The following is a 14,940-nucleotide window of genomic DNA, read 5'->3' as shown; positions in this document are numbered from 1 at the left end:
TGCAACTTTTTCAGGAAACCCCTTTTACAATTCGGTTATGCAGATCTTTTATTGAAGTGAAAACTTCTTTAGAATCGTTGGGAGTGATTTGAGAAAAAGTGAAACGAAAAAGCGACACCAAAAAGAAGAAGAAAAAAGATATACGTATATATATGTATGTATAGAAAATGCTTCATTACCAGGCACACAGAAGGATGGCATAAGCAAATTTAAATTTGTGAATTTACATATGTATGTATATATGCGGATATATGTATATATGTTGTGTGTATGTACATATGTGCCTCGCCACAGCAAAACATACGGTAAAATTTCTCAAGAAATCCAGCGCGCATTCATAGGCACAGCGCACATTCATAGGCACAGCATTGCATGTACAGTAGGGCGGGTCGATTTAAAAATCGCTCATTGCTCTATGAAAATCGTATTCTAGGGATCAAAATAAGAAACTTTGCCGAAGGAACCATACCTCTAAAACGAATTCTGATGTCCCCCAATTTCAAAATATCACCATTTTTGGCCTTTACATGAAAAAATCAGCTAAATGGCTATGTTTTTTCTTTATTTTTATTTATTTATTTATAATATTATCTATTTTTTCTCTTAAGAAATTTATTTAGTCAGAACATATGTAAATGAATGAATGTGAGTTATAGGAAAGAAACTAAAAAGTTCGACCCATATTGGGGGACATCAGAAATCGTTTTAGAGGTATGGTTCCTTCGGCAAAATTTCTTATTCTGATCCCTAGAATATGATTTTCACAGAGCAATGGGCGATTTTTTTGCCTTCCCACAAATCGACCCGGCCTAATGTACAGTAACCTTGAACAGGCAGCTGCGGTTGTCGAGCATTTAGAAACATATATTTACATATGTACATATATGGGTGCAAACATATTTACGGAGCCGCGGGCACTCGACTTGACAAAAATTGAATATTGGCAAATAATTCTACGCGAAATATTCCAATATTGACTATTTTCGAATTGTCGAGAAAATTAGCATATGGGCGGCTCGTTTTATGAATGAAAGTACTTGCTCTTAGAACTATGAGCTCGAATTTATAAATCAATTTTTTGATGATGAGTTTTTGTTGCACAGTACAATAGTTGAAACTGTTCGGCGCCGCCGCGACTGTTCAGCGCTATGGCAACTAGGATGATGGCCGCTACGCCTGCGCCTATTAATGCATTTTGTTCTTGTAGTCGCTAGGCATAGAATTTTAGCTTTGGACGACATACGCATTTACAGGAATAAAGTGAGTGGCCTGTGTGTGCGGTTGTATGTAGATGCATATGTGTATATTAATAAGCATTGTTATGCTGGAAGTTCAGAACACAAATATGTATGTACGTACATAGGCTAGGCCATAGTATAGCATACATACATATGTATAAAAAATTCAAACCAGGCGTCCTACGAATGTTTGCGTGTATGTTAGTACGTCTGTGTATTATACGCGCTACGACGCTCATAATAGCAACCGCGTGTGCTGTATTGCGTCCGTATTTTTATATTCGTAAATATTTTCATTTTTAAATATTTACCGCAATTATGCCGAAAAATAATGCAGAAAAGTGTCGTGAATATCGACAGAAAAAAACAACAATTGACACGGTATTTCAAAGATATGTTGACAACATCGAAACCAAAGCATTTGTATCATATTTTAGCTATCATAAGCCACTCATATCATTTGTTGAAATTGAAAACATTGAGGATGAATAATATATGAACTTTATAGCAATATTATAATGAACCTACAATATAATTATCCCGCTCCTAATGCTGCCTCCGTCTCATTCTCTCTCAGTTTGTTTTACGGAAGGTTTCACTTCTATCGCGTCTAACCGTTAGACTGGTATTTTTTTTTATATTTTGCTTGAATTACACTACAAAAAAACCTCTAGCCGAAGTACGGTGCATCATGCACTCATTTCGGAAGCATAAGCTGGAATTAAACCTTTAAGGATACCACCGGTAGGTAGGTAGGTTGGGTGGTTGTCGTAGCGACACACTTAGACCTTTCACAGGTCCATTGTGATACCACTGGAGCTTATCCTTACCCTACGTGTTCCTTTTCAAACCCTCCAGTAGCTTTAATAAACGAGCAGAGCTTCGTTAGTTTCAGATGCGCTATGTCCGCTACATCGGTTAAAAATAGCGTATCAAGAGTGCGCAGCCTTCTCATAGCTAGGCTTTCACACTCACATAAAAGGTGTCTGACTGTTTCCACTTCTTCTGTATTAAAACAGCTTCTACAGAAATCGAAGTACGGGAGTCCTTACCTTCTAACGTGGCTGCCTATTAAACAATTACCAGTTAATACACCTATCATTTTTCTTATAGCTTCTCTGCTAAATCTTAACAAGATTTTCGATAGACTGCTGTTCCAATTCGGCTATGTCTGTCGGCTTAGTTCGCATGTTGTGAGGTTTTTCCAGCTTGTATTTACCTTTTTGATGGTTTCCCTGTCTATAAGTAATTTACAAGTGGCTATAGGCATGGGTATCAGCGTCTTATCCGGTTGGAGATCAAGCGTTGTACCGGTTCGAGCAAGTTCATCCGAAGTTTAAAACATTCTAAGACTGTTTTTGATGAGTGCGTTTAAGAGTCAAGCGCTTTTATTGCCGCTTGACTGTCCGAGTATATGAATGCTTCATTTGTGGATAATACTCTCGTTTCTCTCCAATGATCAGATAGGAGAAATGATTGGGTAACTCCAAGTTTATCGGAGTAAACCCCTCAACCTACTTTGTTGTCTAGTTTTGAGCCATCTGTGTAGATGTTTATATCATTTTTCTTAACAATAAGCCCGTTATCCGATTTCTCTTTGGAAGGAAATACTGTGACGAAAGATTTATTTAAGTTGATATCCTTGGTCTTACAGAAATCCGTTGTTCCAGGAATGCAGGGGCATTTTTCTAAAATTGAAGAGTGTCCTCTCTGGTTCATTCTGAGTAGGCCGATTTCTCTTAGTCTGAGTGTTGCTTTGGCAGCTGTTTGCTTACCGAATTGTTCTATTGGTAAAAGGTTAAGCATAATATTTAGTGCCTCTGTGGGTGTAGTCCTAAGGGCCCCGAAGATGCAAAGACTGGCCATTCTTTGTACATGTACCATGGTTCTTTTAATATATAACTTATTTAAAGCCGGCCACCATACTAATACCCATAGATGTTAAATAATGATTAGATAATGCTAATGATTGCTAATTAGCCTCCTTTTGTGAAATTCTCTAATTCATTAAACAATTAGAATTAGTTGAACTAATTCCCATTAGATAATTGAAATTTTTATTCTAATGGTAAAACTAATTGCAATTAGTTGCCATTAGCAAAAAAAATTGGTTGACCTTTACAATTAGAAATCTAATTGACTTCTGCTAATGCAATTAGATATTCAATTCTCTCTCTTCTCTTAATTGGCGCGATAACCGCTTACGCGATTTTGGCCGAGATTAACAAAGCGCGCCAGTCGTTTCTTTCTCGTGCTAGCCGGCGCCAGTTGGACACATCAAGTGAAGCCAAGTCCTTCTCCACCTGATCTTTCCAACGCAGAGGAGGCCTTCCTCTTCCTCTGCTACCACCAGCTGGTACCGCATCGAATACTTTCAAGGCCGGAGCGTTTGTATCCATTCGGACGACATGACCCAGCCAACGAAGCCGCTGGATCTTTATTCGCTGCGCTATGCCTATGTCGTCGTAAAGCTCATACAGCTCATCGTTCCATCGTCTGCGATATTCGCCGTTGCCAACGTGCAAAGGTCCAAAAATCTTACGCAGAATCTTTCTCTCGAACACTCCAAGCGTCGCTTCATCGGATGTTGACATCGTCCAAGCTTCTGCGCCATACGTCAGGACGGGCATGATGAGAGTCTTGTAGAGTGTTAATTTTGTTCGTCGAGAGAGGACTTTACTGCCCAATTGCCTACTTAGTCCAAAGTAGCACTTGTTGGCAAGAGAGATTCTACGTTGGATTTCAAGGCTGACATTGTTATCGGTGTTAATGCTGGTTCCTAAATACACGAAGTCTTTTACAACCTCAAAATTATAACTGTCTACAGTGACGTGGGTGCCGATACGCGAGTGCGCCGACTGTTTGTTTGAAGACAGGAGGTACTTCGTTTTGTCCTCGTTCACCACCAAACCCATTCGCTTTGCCTCTTTATCCAGTTTGGAGAAGGCAGAACTAACAGCGCGGTTGTTAAGGCCGATGATGTCAATATCATCGGCATACGCCAGCAATTGTACGCTCTTATAAAAAATTGTGCCTGAGCGATTAAGTTCTGCGGCTCGTACGATGCTCTCCAACATCAGGTTAAAGAAGTCACACGACAGCGAGTCACCCTGTCTGAAACCTCGTTTGGTATCAAACGGCTCGGAGAGGTCCTTCCCAATTCTGACGGCGCTGCTGGTGTTGAGCAACGTCATCTTACATAGCCGTATTAGTTTTGCGGGGATACCAAATTCAGACATAGCGGCATACAGGTAACTCCTTTCTGTACTGTCGAATGCAGCTTTGAAGTCGACGAAAAGATGGTGTGTGTCGATTCTCCTTTCATGGGTCTTTTCCAAGATTTGGCGTATTGTAAATATTTGGTCGATGGTAGACTTTCCAGGTCTGAAGCCACACTGATAAGGTCCAATCAGTTGGTTGACGGTGGGCTTCAGCCTTTCACACAATACGCTCGCTAGAACCTTATAGGCGATATTTAGAAGACTAATCCCGCGGTAATTGGCACAAATTGCAGGATCGCCCTTCTTATGGATTGGGCAGAGCACACTTAAATTCCAATCGGCAGGCATGCTTTCATCCGACCATATTCTGCATAGGAGCTGATGCATGCACCTTACCAGCTCCTCGCCGCCATGTTTGAATAGCTCAGCCGGCAGTCCGTCGGCACCCGCGGCTTTGTTGTTCTTTAGCCGCATTATCGCTATTCTCACCTCGTCATGATCGGGTAGCGGAACGACAATTCCGTCGTCAACGATTGGGGTATCGGGATCTTCACATTCTCTATGACATGCGCAGCTGTCACCGTTTAACAGGTTCGAGAAGTGTTCCCTCCATAATTTAAGATTGCTCTGTACGTCAGTCACCAGATCGCCGTCTTTGTTCTTACAGGACAACGCCCCGGTCTTAAAACCTTCTGTAAGCCGCCGAACTTTCTGGTAAAATTTTCGGGCGTTGTTCCTGTTGGCCAGCATCTCAAGCTCCTCGCACTCACGTATTTCGGCCTCTCGTTTCTTCTGTCGGATAATACGTCTCTCTTCCTTTTTTAGCTCTCTGTAACGATCCCACATGGCTCGCGTTGCGCCCGATCGCAGCGTGGCTCTATAGGCGGCATCTTTTCTTTCGGCGGCAGCATGACATTCCTCGTCGTACCAATTGTTTTTTCGGGCTCGCCGGAATCCGATTTCTTCTTCGGCGGCGGTACGTAGGGAACGAGAAATGTTGCTCCATTGCTCGCAGATGCCGGTGTGTTGGGCAGTGCTCTCCGAGAGCAGGAGTGAGAGTCGAGTGGCGAATCTTCTGGCTGTCTGTTGTGATTGCAGCTTTTCGATGTCGAACATTCTTTGCGTAGGTAGATGTACGTTTTTTGCTGCACAGAGGCGTGTGCGCAGTTTGGCTGCAACAAGGTAATGATCCGAGTCGATGTTGGGTCCTCGGATCGTACGTACATCTAATACACTAGAAGCGTGTCTTCCATCTATCACAACATGATCGATCTGGTTTCGCGTTTTTCGATCTGGAGACAGCCAGGTAGCTTGGTGAATCTTCTTATGCTGGAATCTGGTGCTACAGACTACCATGTTTCGGGCCCCGGCGAAGTCGATCAGCCTCTGTCCGTTACCGGATGTTTCGTTGTGCAGGCTGAATTTTCCGACTGTGGGACCAAAAATTCCCTCCTTGCCCACCCTGGCGTTGAAGTCGCCAAGCACGATTTTTATGTCGTGGCGGGGGCAGCGCTCATAGGAACGTTCCAAGCGCTCATAGAAAGAATCCTTGGTCGCATCGTCCTTCTCTTCCGTCGGGGCGTGGGCGCAAATTAGCGAGATGTTAAAAAATCGCGCTTTGATGCGGATTGTTGCGAGACGCTCGTCCACCGGAGTGAACGACAGTACTTGGCGACGAAGTCTCTCTCCCACAACAAATCCGACACCGAATTTGCGCTCCTTTACATGGCAGCTGTAGTAGACGTCGCAAGGTCCTATGTTTTTCTTACCTTGCCCCGTCCATCGCATCTCTTGGATGGCAGTGATGTCAGCCTTTACTCTCACGAGGACATCAACCAGCCGGGCAGAGGCACCTTCCCCATTAAGGGACCGGACATTCCAGGTGCATGCCCTCAAATCGTGTTCCTTATTTCGTTTGCAGGGGTCGTCATCAGTAAAGGCAGTTCTCATCCGAGGCTTTGTTGCTGTTTTCATTGGGGGGGCTTTTTAAGTGGCGGGTCCCAAACCCAGCGCACAACCAGCTATGCTGGGATGCTTCGCCTTCTCACTTTAGCTCACTCCCGAACGGGTGTTCGGAAGCTAACCAGAGGATACGTGGGCTAATCCCGGACGTTGTGAGCTGCTTGAACCATATGTAGAAGAATCGTCCTGGCCACTCCCAAGTGAATGGCGATCAGTAACTTTCCCCACTTGCGTGGACTTCTACACATGGAACCATCCTCCTAATTCTAATTCGAGCTAATTAAATATCTCATTGCATTAGCAGAAGTCAATTAGATTTCTAATTGTAAAGGTAAACCAATTTTTTTTGCTAATGGCAACTAATTGCAATTAGTTTTACCATTGGAATAAAAATTTCAATTATCTAATGGGAATTAGTTGAACTCATTCTAATTGTTTGATGAATTAGAGAATATAAACCAATTGCATCAATTGCTAATTCTAATTGGAACTTAACATGTATGCTAATACCTCTGTGGGCAAAAAGTAAGGTGAATTTGGTTGTAAAATGAAAAATCTTTATTTATTCTTGTAAATCAATTTCATCCCTTTCAAAATAATCCCCTCTCGATGAAATACACTTATGCCAACGATTTTTCCAATCCCCGAAACATGCCAAATAGTCCATTTCCGGTATAGCCATCAGCACCTTCTTCGATTCAGCTTTTATCTCCCCAATCGACTCGAAACGCGTTCCCCGGAGTGGTTTCTTGAGTTTTGGGAATAGCCAGAAGTCACACGGAGCCAAATTAGGCGAATACGGTGGTTGCGGAACGATATGCGTGGAATTTTTGGCGATATGGTCACGAAGAACGAGTACAGTGTGAGACGGTGCATTATCGTGATGCAAAAACCAAGAGTTGTTGGCCCATAATTCTGGTCTCTTTAGACGAATTGCTTCACGTAAACGACGCATAATGTTCAAATAATATTCCTTATTAACAGTTTGGCCAGGTGGAAGGAATTCATAGTGCACCACACCACGAAAATCGAAAAAAACTGTCATCATGACGTTTATTTTTGAACGACTTTGACGTGCTCTTTTCGGTCTGGCCTCGCCTTTAGCACGATATTCGCTTGATTGGTCGGTTGTTTCAGGGTCGTAAGCATAAATCCAAGTCTCATCCCCCATAATGATGCATTTGAGCTGGTTCTGATAGTCTGAAGGCATTGTTTCACACATATCAACGCGACGACTTTTTTTCCAAGAAATTGAGAGTTTTCGGTACCAAACGAGATTTGACTTTTCGTAGGCCCAAATGGTCTTTCGAAATGGTTTTCACAGATCCTTCTGATATTCCGATGATTTTTGAGCACTAACTCCTTCACTTTATTGACGTGTTGGTCATCTGTTGACGTCGATGGTCATCCGGAGCGCTCCAAGTCATCAACACGTTCTCGACCCTCTTTGAAGTCTTTGTACCACTTATAAACATTTTTCTGCGACATGGTCGAATCACTAAATGCCGTCTGCATGCTAAACGTTTGCGCAGCCGAAATTTCATTCCGTAAACAAAATTTGATGGCACTTCTCTGCAAATCAAATCACATTGTAAAAATCGAAAAATGCACTCTTGGTCGTTTGGTAAACACAAGCGTAAATATATTACTGATAATTACATTCACATGAAAGTTGGCCCAGATGTTATTAACAGTGATGCCAACTCATGAAAAAATAACTAGAACGTAATTTTAATCCCGCGAAGTTTGACAAATAAATTCACCTTACTTTTTGCCCACAGTAGTATACCGTATGTTAGGATTGGTTTGACAATTGCTGTGTAAAGCTAATATTAATAATATAAATATTAGTCCTACCACCGGTGAATTGAAAAATTTCTTTTCTTGGAATTTTTTGAATTTGAAAAACAAACAAAATAGTACTAATATTGACCTTTTTTAACTTCTTAAATGGCTGAAGACTAGTAATGGAAAATAATTAAGTAGGCAAAAAAATAAAGATAAAATAAAATTAAGCTGTTAAAGGGTTAACAATTATTAATGAGTAAAGGGACAGAGACTATTAATGGAAATATTAATATAAAAACAAGAAGGTAGGAAAAGTTTGTGAAAAAAAGTAAATAAAAAAATTAATAGCTAAAGGGTAAAAAATTATAATGGAAAATAACCAACCAAGTAGGCAGAAAAAGTTAAAAATAAAAAAAATGGCAGCTAAAGGGTTAGCGACTATTAATGGAAAATCCTTAAATAGGCAGTAAAAGTTTTTCAAAAAAAAAAGTAATAATAATAAATAAATAAACAAAAAACAAAGACCTCTGAATGGACACACATCAAAAAAGTATATATAAAAATTGGTAGCTGGGAGGTTAAAGATTAGTAATGGAAATATTAATAAAAATAGTTTAGTAGGCAGGAAAAATTTTTGCAAAAAAATATAAATGAAAAAATAAGCCGCTGAAGAGTTAAAGACTATTAATGGAAAAAACTAAGTAGACAAAAACAGTATTTAAAAAAAAAAGCTATGTATATAAAATAGGTAGCTAAAGGGTTAGTGACTATTAATGGAAATATTAATGAAAAATAACTCAGTAACCAGAAATAAGCAGAAAAAGTCTTAAAAAACAAAAACAAATAAAAATGAAAAATATTTGGTAGCTAAAGGGTTAAAAAATGCTAATGAAAATTAGCTAGATAGGCAGAAATAGTTTTTCCCAAAAATAAGACAAAAAAAAATTCAATAAATTAAAGGGTTAAAAATTATCAATGGAAAAAACTAAGCAGAAACATTTATAAAAATTAAAAAAAGGCAGCTGAAAGCCTTAGAGGCTGTTACTGGATATATTAATAGAAAAATAATTAAACACTTAAGGACCAAAATTGGCAAAAACGCTGTTATGTTTTCCACGTGAGAGTCTACGAGTGAGTCTACGTGAGAGCATCGTCCAGAAAAGAACCGTAGTTGGGGCAAATAAGATAGGAAATTTGTTGGCTCCCGTTGTGCTTTACAAAAAAAATAGCATCTCGTCAGAGTCGCCATATTCAGAGTACCCCAGGCGATGAAATATCAGGTGAAGTAAAAAGTTCTGAACATTTTCCGCTAGATGATTTTAGTGAACCGTATCTTTTGATGTATGCATCAGGTCATTCCATACAGTGAGTTAAAGGTAATATTATACTTCAAGAAAGTCCTGTGACATTTTTGTGTTTGGTAAAATCAGCTGTGATTTACAGGGTTCCAAATTTAATGAAAATAAAAATAGAAAATTCGATACATTCTTTAGGACCACACTAAAATCAAGGTGATAAGTTGGGGCAGGAATGTAAAAAAAAATACTTTTTATGGAATAAATATTATAGTAAATAACGCAACAACAAACCGGTGGTTCCAAATATTTTCATTCTAAGCCAATCATCAAAAATGTTGATCTAATCATGGAAATCGTCGAATCGCGCAGGATGTGAGCTCATTGTCAAGGAATTGAAGTTTGTCATTGTTATTGTCATACGTTACTTGAATACACTCGGAGGTTTGTCATTGCCTGCCGAGGGGCGACCGCTATTAGAAAAATGTTTTTCTTAATTTTGGTGTTTCACCGAGATTCGAACCTACGTTCGCTCTGTGAATTCCGAATGGTAGTCACGCACCAACCCATTCGGCTACGGCGGCCGCCATATTGTACTAATAAAACTATTTAATAAATATGTATCTGTGAGCTTTTTATAAAACAATTTAAGTCGATTTAGCTTTTTTTGGTAGGCACTAAATTGCTTGCTTGTCTCGAAATATTTAATCCTTAATGGATTTGTAGTCACAGTTTGAGTAAACATCTTAATTAAAGTCGAACAAAATATTACATTTTTCTATGATAAATCAAAATTTAAAGACCTCAAAACAAAACCTATTAAAGACACTAAAGTTGTTATGTCAAAAATTCACAATTATGTATATAACATAAAATTTAACATTTCTCTATTTGAGTTTTGTACATTTGCTAATCAAGATGTGACCCCCACATTAGACAAATATCACCACAAATAGTGAAGTGTTTTATGCCTTTAATAGATCGCAACAACAACAACTTACACATCTTACACACATGCCCACATTAATGCACACAATCGCTTTGAATCTTAATGATGAACTTATAGAAGTTGAGTACATCGCACTTGCCGCCATCTGAAAGCGAAATGCTGATAACTGACTTCATGGCTCTTCAGTTCAGTGGACAGCGAACCAAACAGACACTCTGGCATCTAGTCAGCCAGTTAATGAGTCAGTCAACCAAAACTATAAGAAGCAGAAGAAAAAACAAAACCACTGGAAGATCAGTGAACGCCATCAGTTGAACTCGAAATGCCTGCGAGCCAAACAAAGACAAAGGCAAATACAAAGCATAGCATAGCATAGCATAATAAACAAAATAGCAAAATAGAAAAACAAAAAAGAGCAGTTAGCGTATTTAATCCGAGAAAGCGACGTGAGCGCGTAATTAGAATCAAATTGTGCCACTTTGGTTGTCATTAGGGAGTTCACCTCGTTTCATTTTTTTCTTTCAGGCTTATTTTATACAGGTCTTTATTCACTTTTAATGATTTGCTGACTACCTTTGTAATTCTAATCTTTAAGGCATCTTAATGCAAGCAGATAGACAAAATAATGTGGTTCTTTAAGTGACAATGACTTTGCAATGTGCTGGAAATGTTACAGTGAATTTTAACATAAATTTGTTGCCTAGCAGTTAATAGAGCAACAATGCAGATGTTATCATCTCAGAGAAACGGTACGAAGTAAATGTCTGTTATTGTACTTTATATTCATGCATGCTAACATACCTATGTAGGTGGTTTAGATTTCTGATTATATTACTTATATATAAAATGATTTTATTTTAAAGCCGAATTACAAATGTATATTACATTAAAATATAATCAGTGCAAGCGAAAATGCAGTGAAGGGTGAAATTAATATGCATAATATAAGTTCAAGTTTAGTTGCCTGCTGACAATGACCCCTGCCTTTGCGCGAAATTGCTATGCGCCTAGTTAGTAGAGTTTAGAAGTACCTATGGGAGAATGTAGAGTAGCTCAAAAATAGGCAACAGTTTGTGAGCTTACTGATTTCAACAAATTTCTATTTAGCCCATCTGGTATTCATGTCAACTACTGAGTTTACGTGAGTCTGCAGAAATTTAAATGAATGGCTTCAAATAAGTTCAGAGCAAAAAATGAGAAAATAGAGCAGAACTATATTTTAGCAAAACGGGATTTTCGCCCACAAAATTCGACACTATATAAGTATGTATGTGTTATAAGTGGTGCCCAATTATTGAGAAGAGTAAGCAATCAGTTATACAATATCAGAAGCAGTAACAACAAGAGACTTGAAAATTAACAGCCAATCGGCTGCTGTTATGTTAGATTCGATTATGTTACGAGTATTTAAAGAGCTCAGTCAAGCGCTTGCATAAGTGGTGAGCGATCTAAAATAGCAATGCTGCTGTTATTTGGGACTGACTTTGACATTTTTATATAGTCATATGTTTCAAATTGCTACTAAATCTGTTTTTGTTTTTTGTTTTTGTAATTTATCTATAATTAAATTTCATCTCATATCATTCGATTTTGATAAAAGTTCAGTGAATTTTTGCAGGCTTATTCAAGAAGGTGGTGCTGCGGTCGATATATTTTAAGTATTCGTATATTGGGTGTTATTTAGTCCATATTTGGAATATAAAAGAGTTATATAATATTTTTACAAAAAATGTATTCACTAGGTGGCATCGATAGATAATATGAACAGAAATCGTAATTGTGGCCCCACTTGGTTCATATTCTAATTATGATAATTGCGAGGGTCCTTTGAAAAGAGAGAGGCACTACTGGCACCTACCCAGCTTATGTTTTGTTAGCAGCATCTCTTGGAAGAACACACATCAAGTTTCAGCTAGTTCGGTGACCTATTTCTATATGTTTGGCATTCGTTTCAATCGAGGAAGTCGAGTGATTTTCCTTTTCCATCACGACAATGCTACAGCTTACCGCTCAGCTGTCATGGTTGCATAATTCATGGTCACATTCCCTCTATTTTACAGGCTTGGCGCCCTCCGATCCCTCGGACTATTAAATGTGAAGAAATAACTGGCAGGAAAAAGATTTTATTCAAACGAGCGGGTGATTGCAGAAATGAATGGCTATTTTCAGACTTGGACAAATCCTATTATACGGAAGGCTTCTACAAACTAGAGCAGCGTTGGACGAAGTGTGTAAGCCTAAAAGGAGAGTATGTCGAAAAATAAAAAAGGTTTTCCCCAAACAACTAAGTAGTTTTATTATTTTATACATACAAAATAATTATTTTACGGATTTTACTGAACCGATTTAACATTTATGAACTACTTTCTATAGGGCCAACGCACATGACACGAATGCACTAGAAATAATTGGGTTGGGTAAATAATTTGTATGGTACAATATTTTGCTTTCTGTATTAGAAACTGTGAGAACTTAACGTATGAAGAGAAGAAGTGCTTACGATTCTCAGAATTTGTAATACAGAAATTTGTGCATTTCAAGGCATATTGTTTTCACATTTTCAATTTATAGTAAATACAATTTTTTTCATTGAAATAAATTTTTATGCAGAATATTATTATCAAAAAAAAAAACAATTCTACATAATTTTGCCTTTACAGAATTTTAAAAATACAGAATTATGACTCAAAGGAATTTAGGGTATTTAGAATTTGTTTCACACTTTTTCCAGAATTTTTACCCAGAATAATATTGAAATAGCCAAAAGAATATTGTTAGGAAAACATGATCAAGAGACAACAACTTCAAATAAGAATTCACTTAAATTATTGAAATCCAATTTTGGAAAATTTTTGGCGAGAGCTTCAGAGCCTCGGTTACATTGACTTTTCGGTGAGCACATAAAATAATTGGCGTTCTAAACAAAAGTACATGCCGAATTATTTTCATAAAGAAAGTAAATAAATGGTTGTATATTATTTTTTCCAGCCTCTGAATATGAAAAAAATACTTCTGGTTGCATCTCAAATGCCTTATGAACGGAACCTAATAAATTCAGTGATGACCTCAAATGATCTGTTTCTAACAACAAAAGCGGGAATTTTAGAGATTACACGATAATTAACTGTTGGGCGAAAACTATTACGAAGTAACACCTTCGTTCTCAATTCTGTCATGCTGGCACACACAAGCCGTATATGAGACAATCGCAACATTCCTGGGCCTACCGTTAGATGAGCTAGACGAAGACTATCGGTAATCAGCATTGCACTGACAGGGTTTAGTAAGCTACAACAGGAACAACAACAACAACAATCGTACTCTGCTCATGAATTCCCTGTGAGCAACAATTCCCATAAATATAATACATGAACAATATTTTCCACTCTGTTATTCTTTTTATAGAAATTTATGCGAACGATTTCTTCAAATGAATTCACGAAAGGGAGGCGTTAGTACTCGTAATACGCTGGGTATAAACTCAGTTTCCCTTTAGTCTTCATGCAGTCATCGACTTTAATACTTCAGTATGCCGTACATGCATACATACATACATACATACATACATACATTCACAATGCGATAAAATGCAATCAAGCAAACAACTTCTTCGCCTTTCAACAATCAATTCTTATTAAAGCTGAAATTAAACGCAAATACGGGTAGCCAAATCAAAAACACGCAAAGAACCAGTAATCAAATTTGACATGATTCCATCATTCCTAACACAAAAGAAAAAGGAAGCTACACACATACACACATGCATACATATATAAGAATTCTATGGCAGGAAAAGTATATAAAACAAATTAATGATTGACTTCCTGAACCAAATACAGAGAGCATCAAAAGCAATAAAAGTTGTGTGTACTACAAGAAAATAAATGAAAAATATTAAAAACAACAAAACACTGGGGTTTACTAGGAAAAGTAATACATAGCAGATGAGGAAGAACGAGAACTTTATGCGAGATGCGCCGACTGTTGATACAAATTGAGATGCTGTCTGTTTACTGCAGCCGGCTGTAGGAAAACTTTTGTACCAACAACACAAAAACAAAGGCGTACCAAATAGCAGAGAATGCACAGCACAAAGTGGAAAGGCACAAAATGTAAACAAACAAATAAATAAACAAATGAGCGAATAAGTCAAACTAATAACAAAAATAAGCGTTCGCATGCAAATAAACGCCGTCAGACTAATAGACAAGCGATTTAGTGTAAGAGAAGCGACCGTAACAACAACAGCACCTACTAGTGGAGAAGAATCGGCAGACATACTATACAGTGGTGGACATAAAAATGCTAACATCTAAAACATTGCATTTTCTGATGTTTTTCTATTAATTCTTAAGCATATTTTTTTATGAAAATCATTTAAAATATGCACTTAATGACAGTTTAAAACATATTCGTGTATACCAGTAGTAGGACAGGTCAATGGTATCGATTCTTGAAAAAAATTGTTCTGTTTTTTTTACTTTTAC

At 38.1% G+C, this 14,940-nt stretch overlaps 1 protein-coding gene across 1 annotated transcript in view; it reads right to left on the bottom strand.

Annotated features, from left to right (window-relative positions):
* The window catches only part of LOC129249133 (transcription factor 20), a 43,386-nt gene that overhangs the window by 1,939 nt on the left and 26,507 nt on the right, over positions 1–14,940 (bottom strand). The window lies entirely within an intron of this gene.

The sequence above is a fragment of the Anastrepha obliqua genome, chromosome 5 (assembly GCF_027943255.1).
Source record: "Anastrepha obliqua isolate idAnaObli1 chromosome 5, idAnaObli1_1.0, whole genome shotgun sequence".
In the NCBI taxonomy this organism is placed as follows: domain Eukaryota; kingdom Metazoa; phylum Arthropoda; class Insecta; order Diptera; family Tephritidae; genus Anastrepha; species Anastrepha obliqua.
This window is presented reverse-complemented; position numbering and strand designations above follow the sequence as displayed.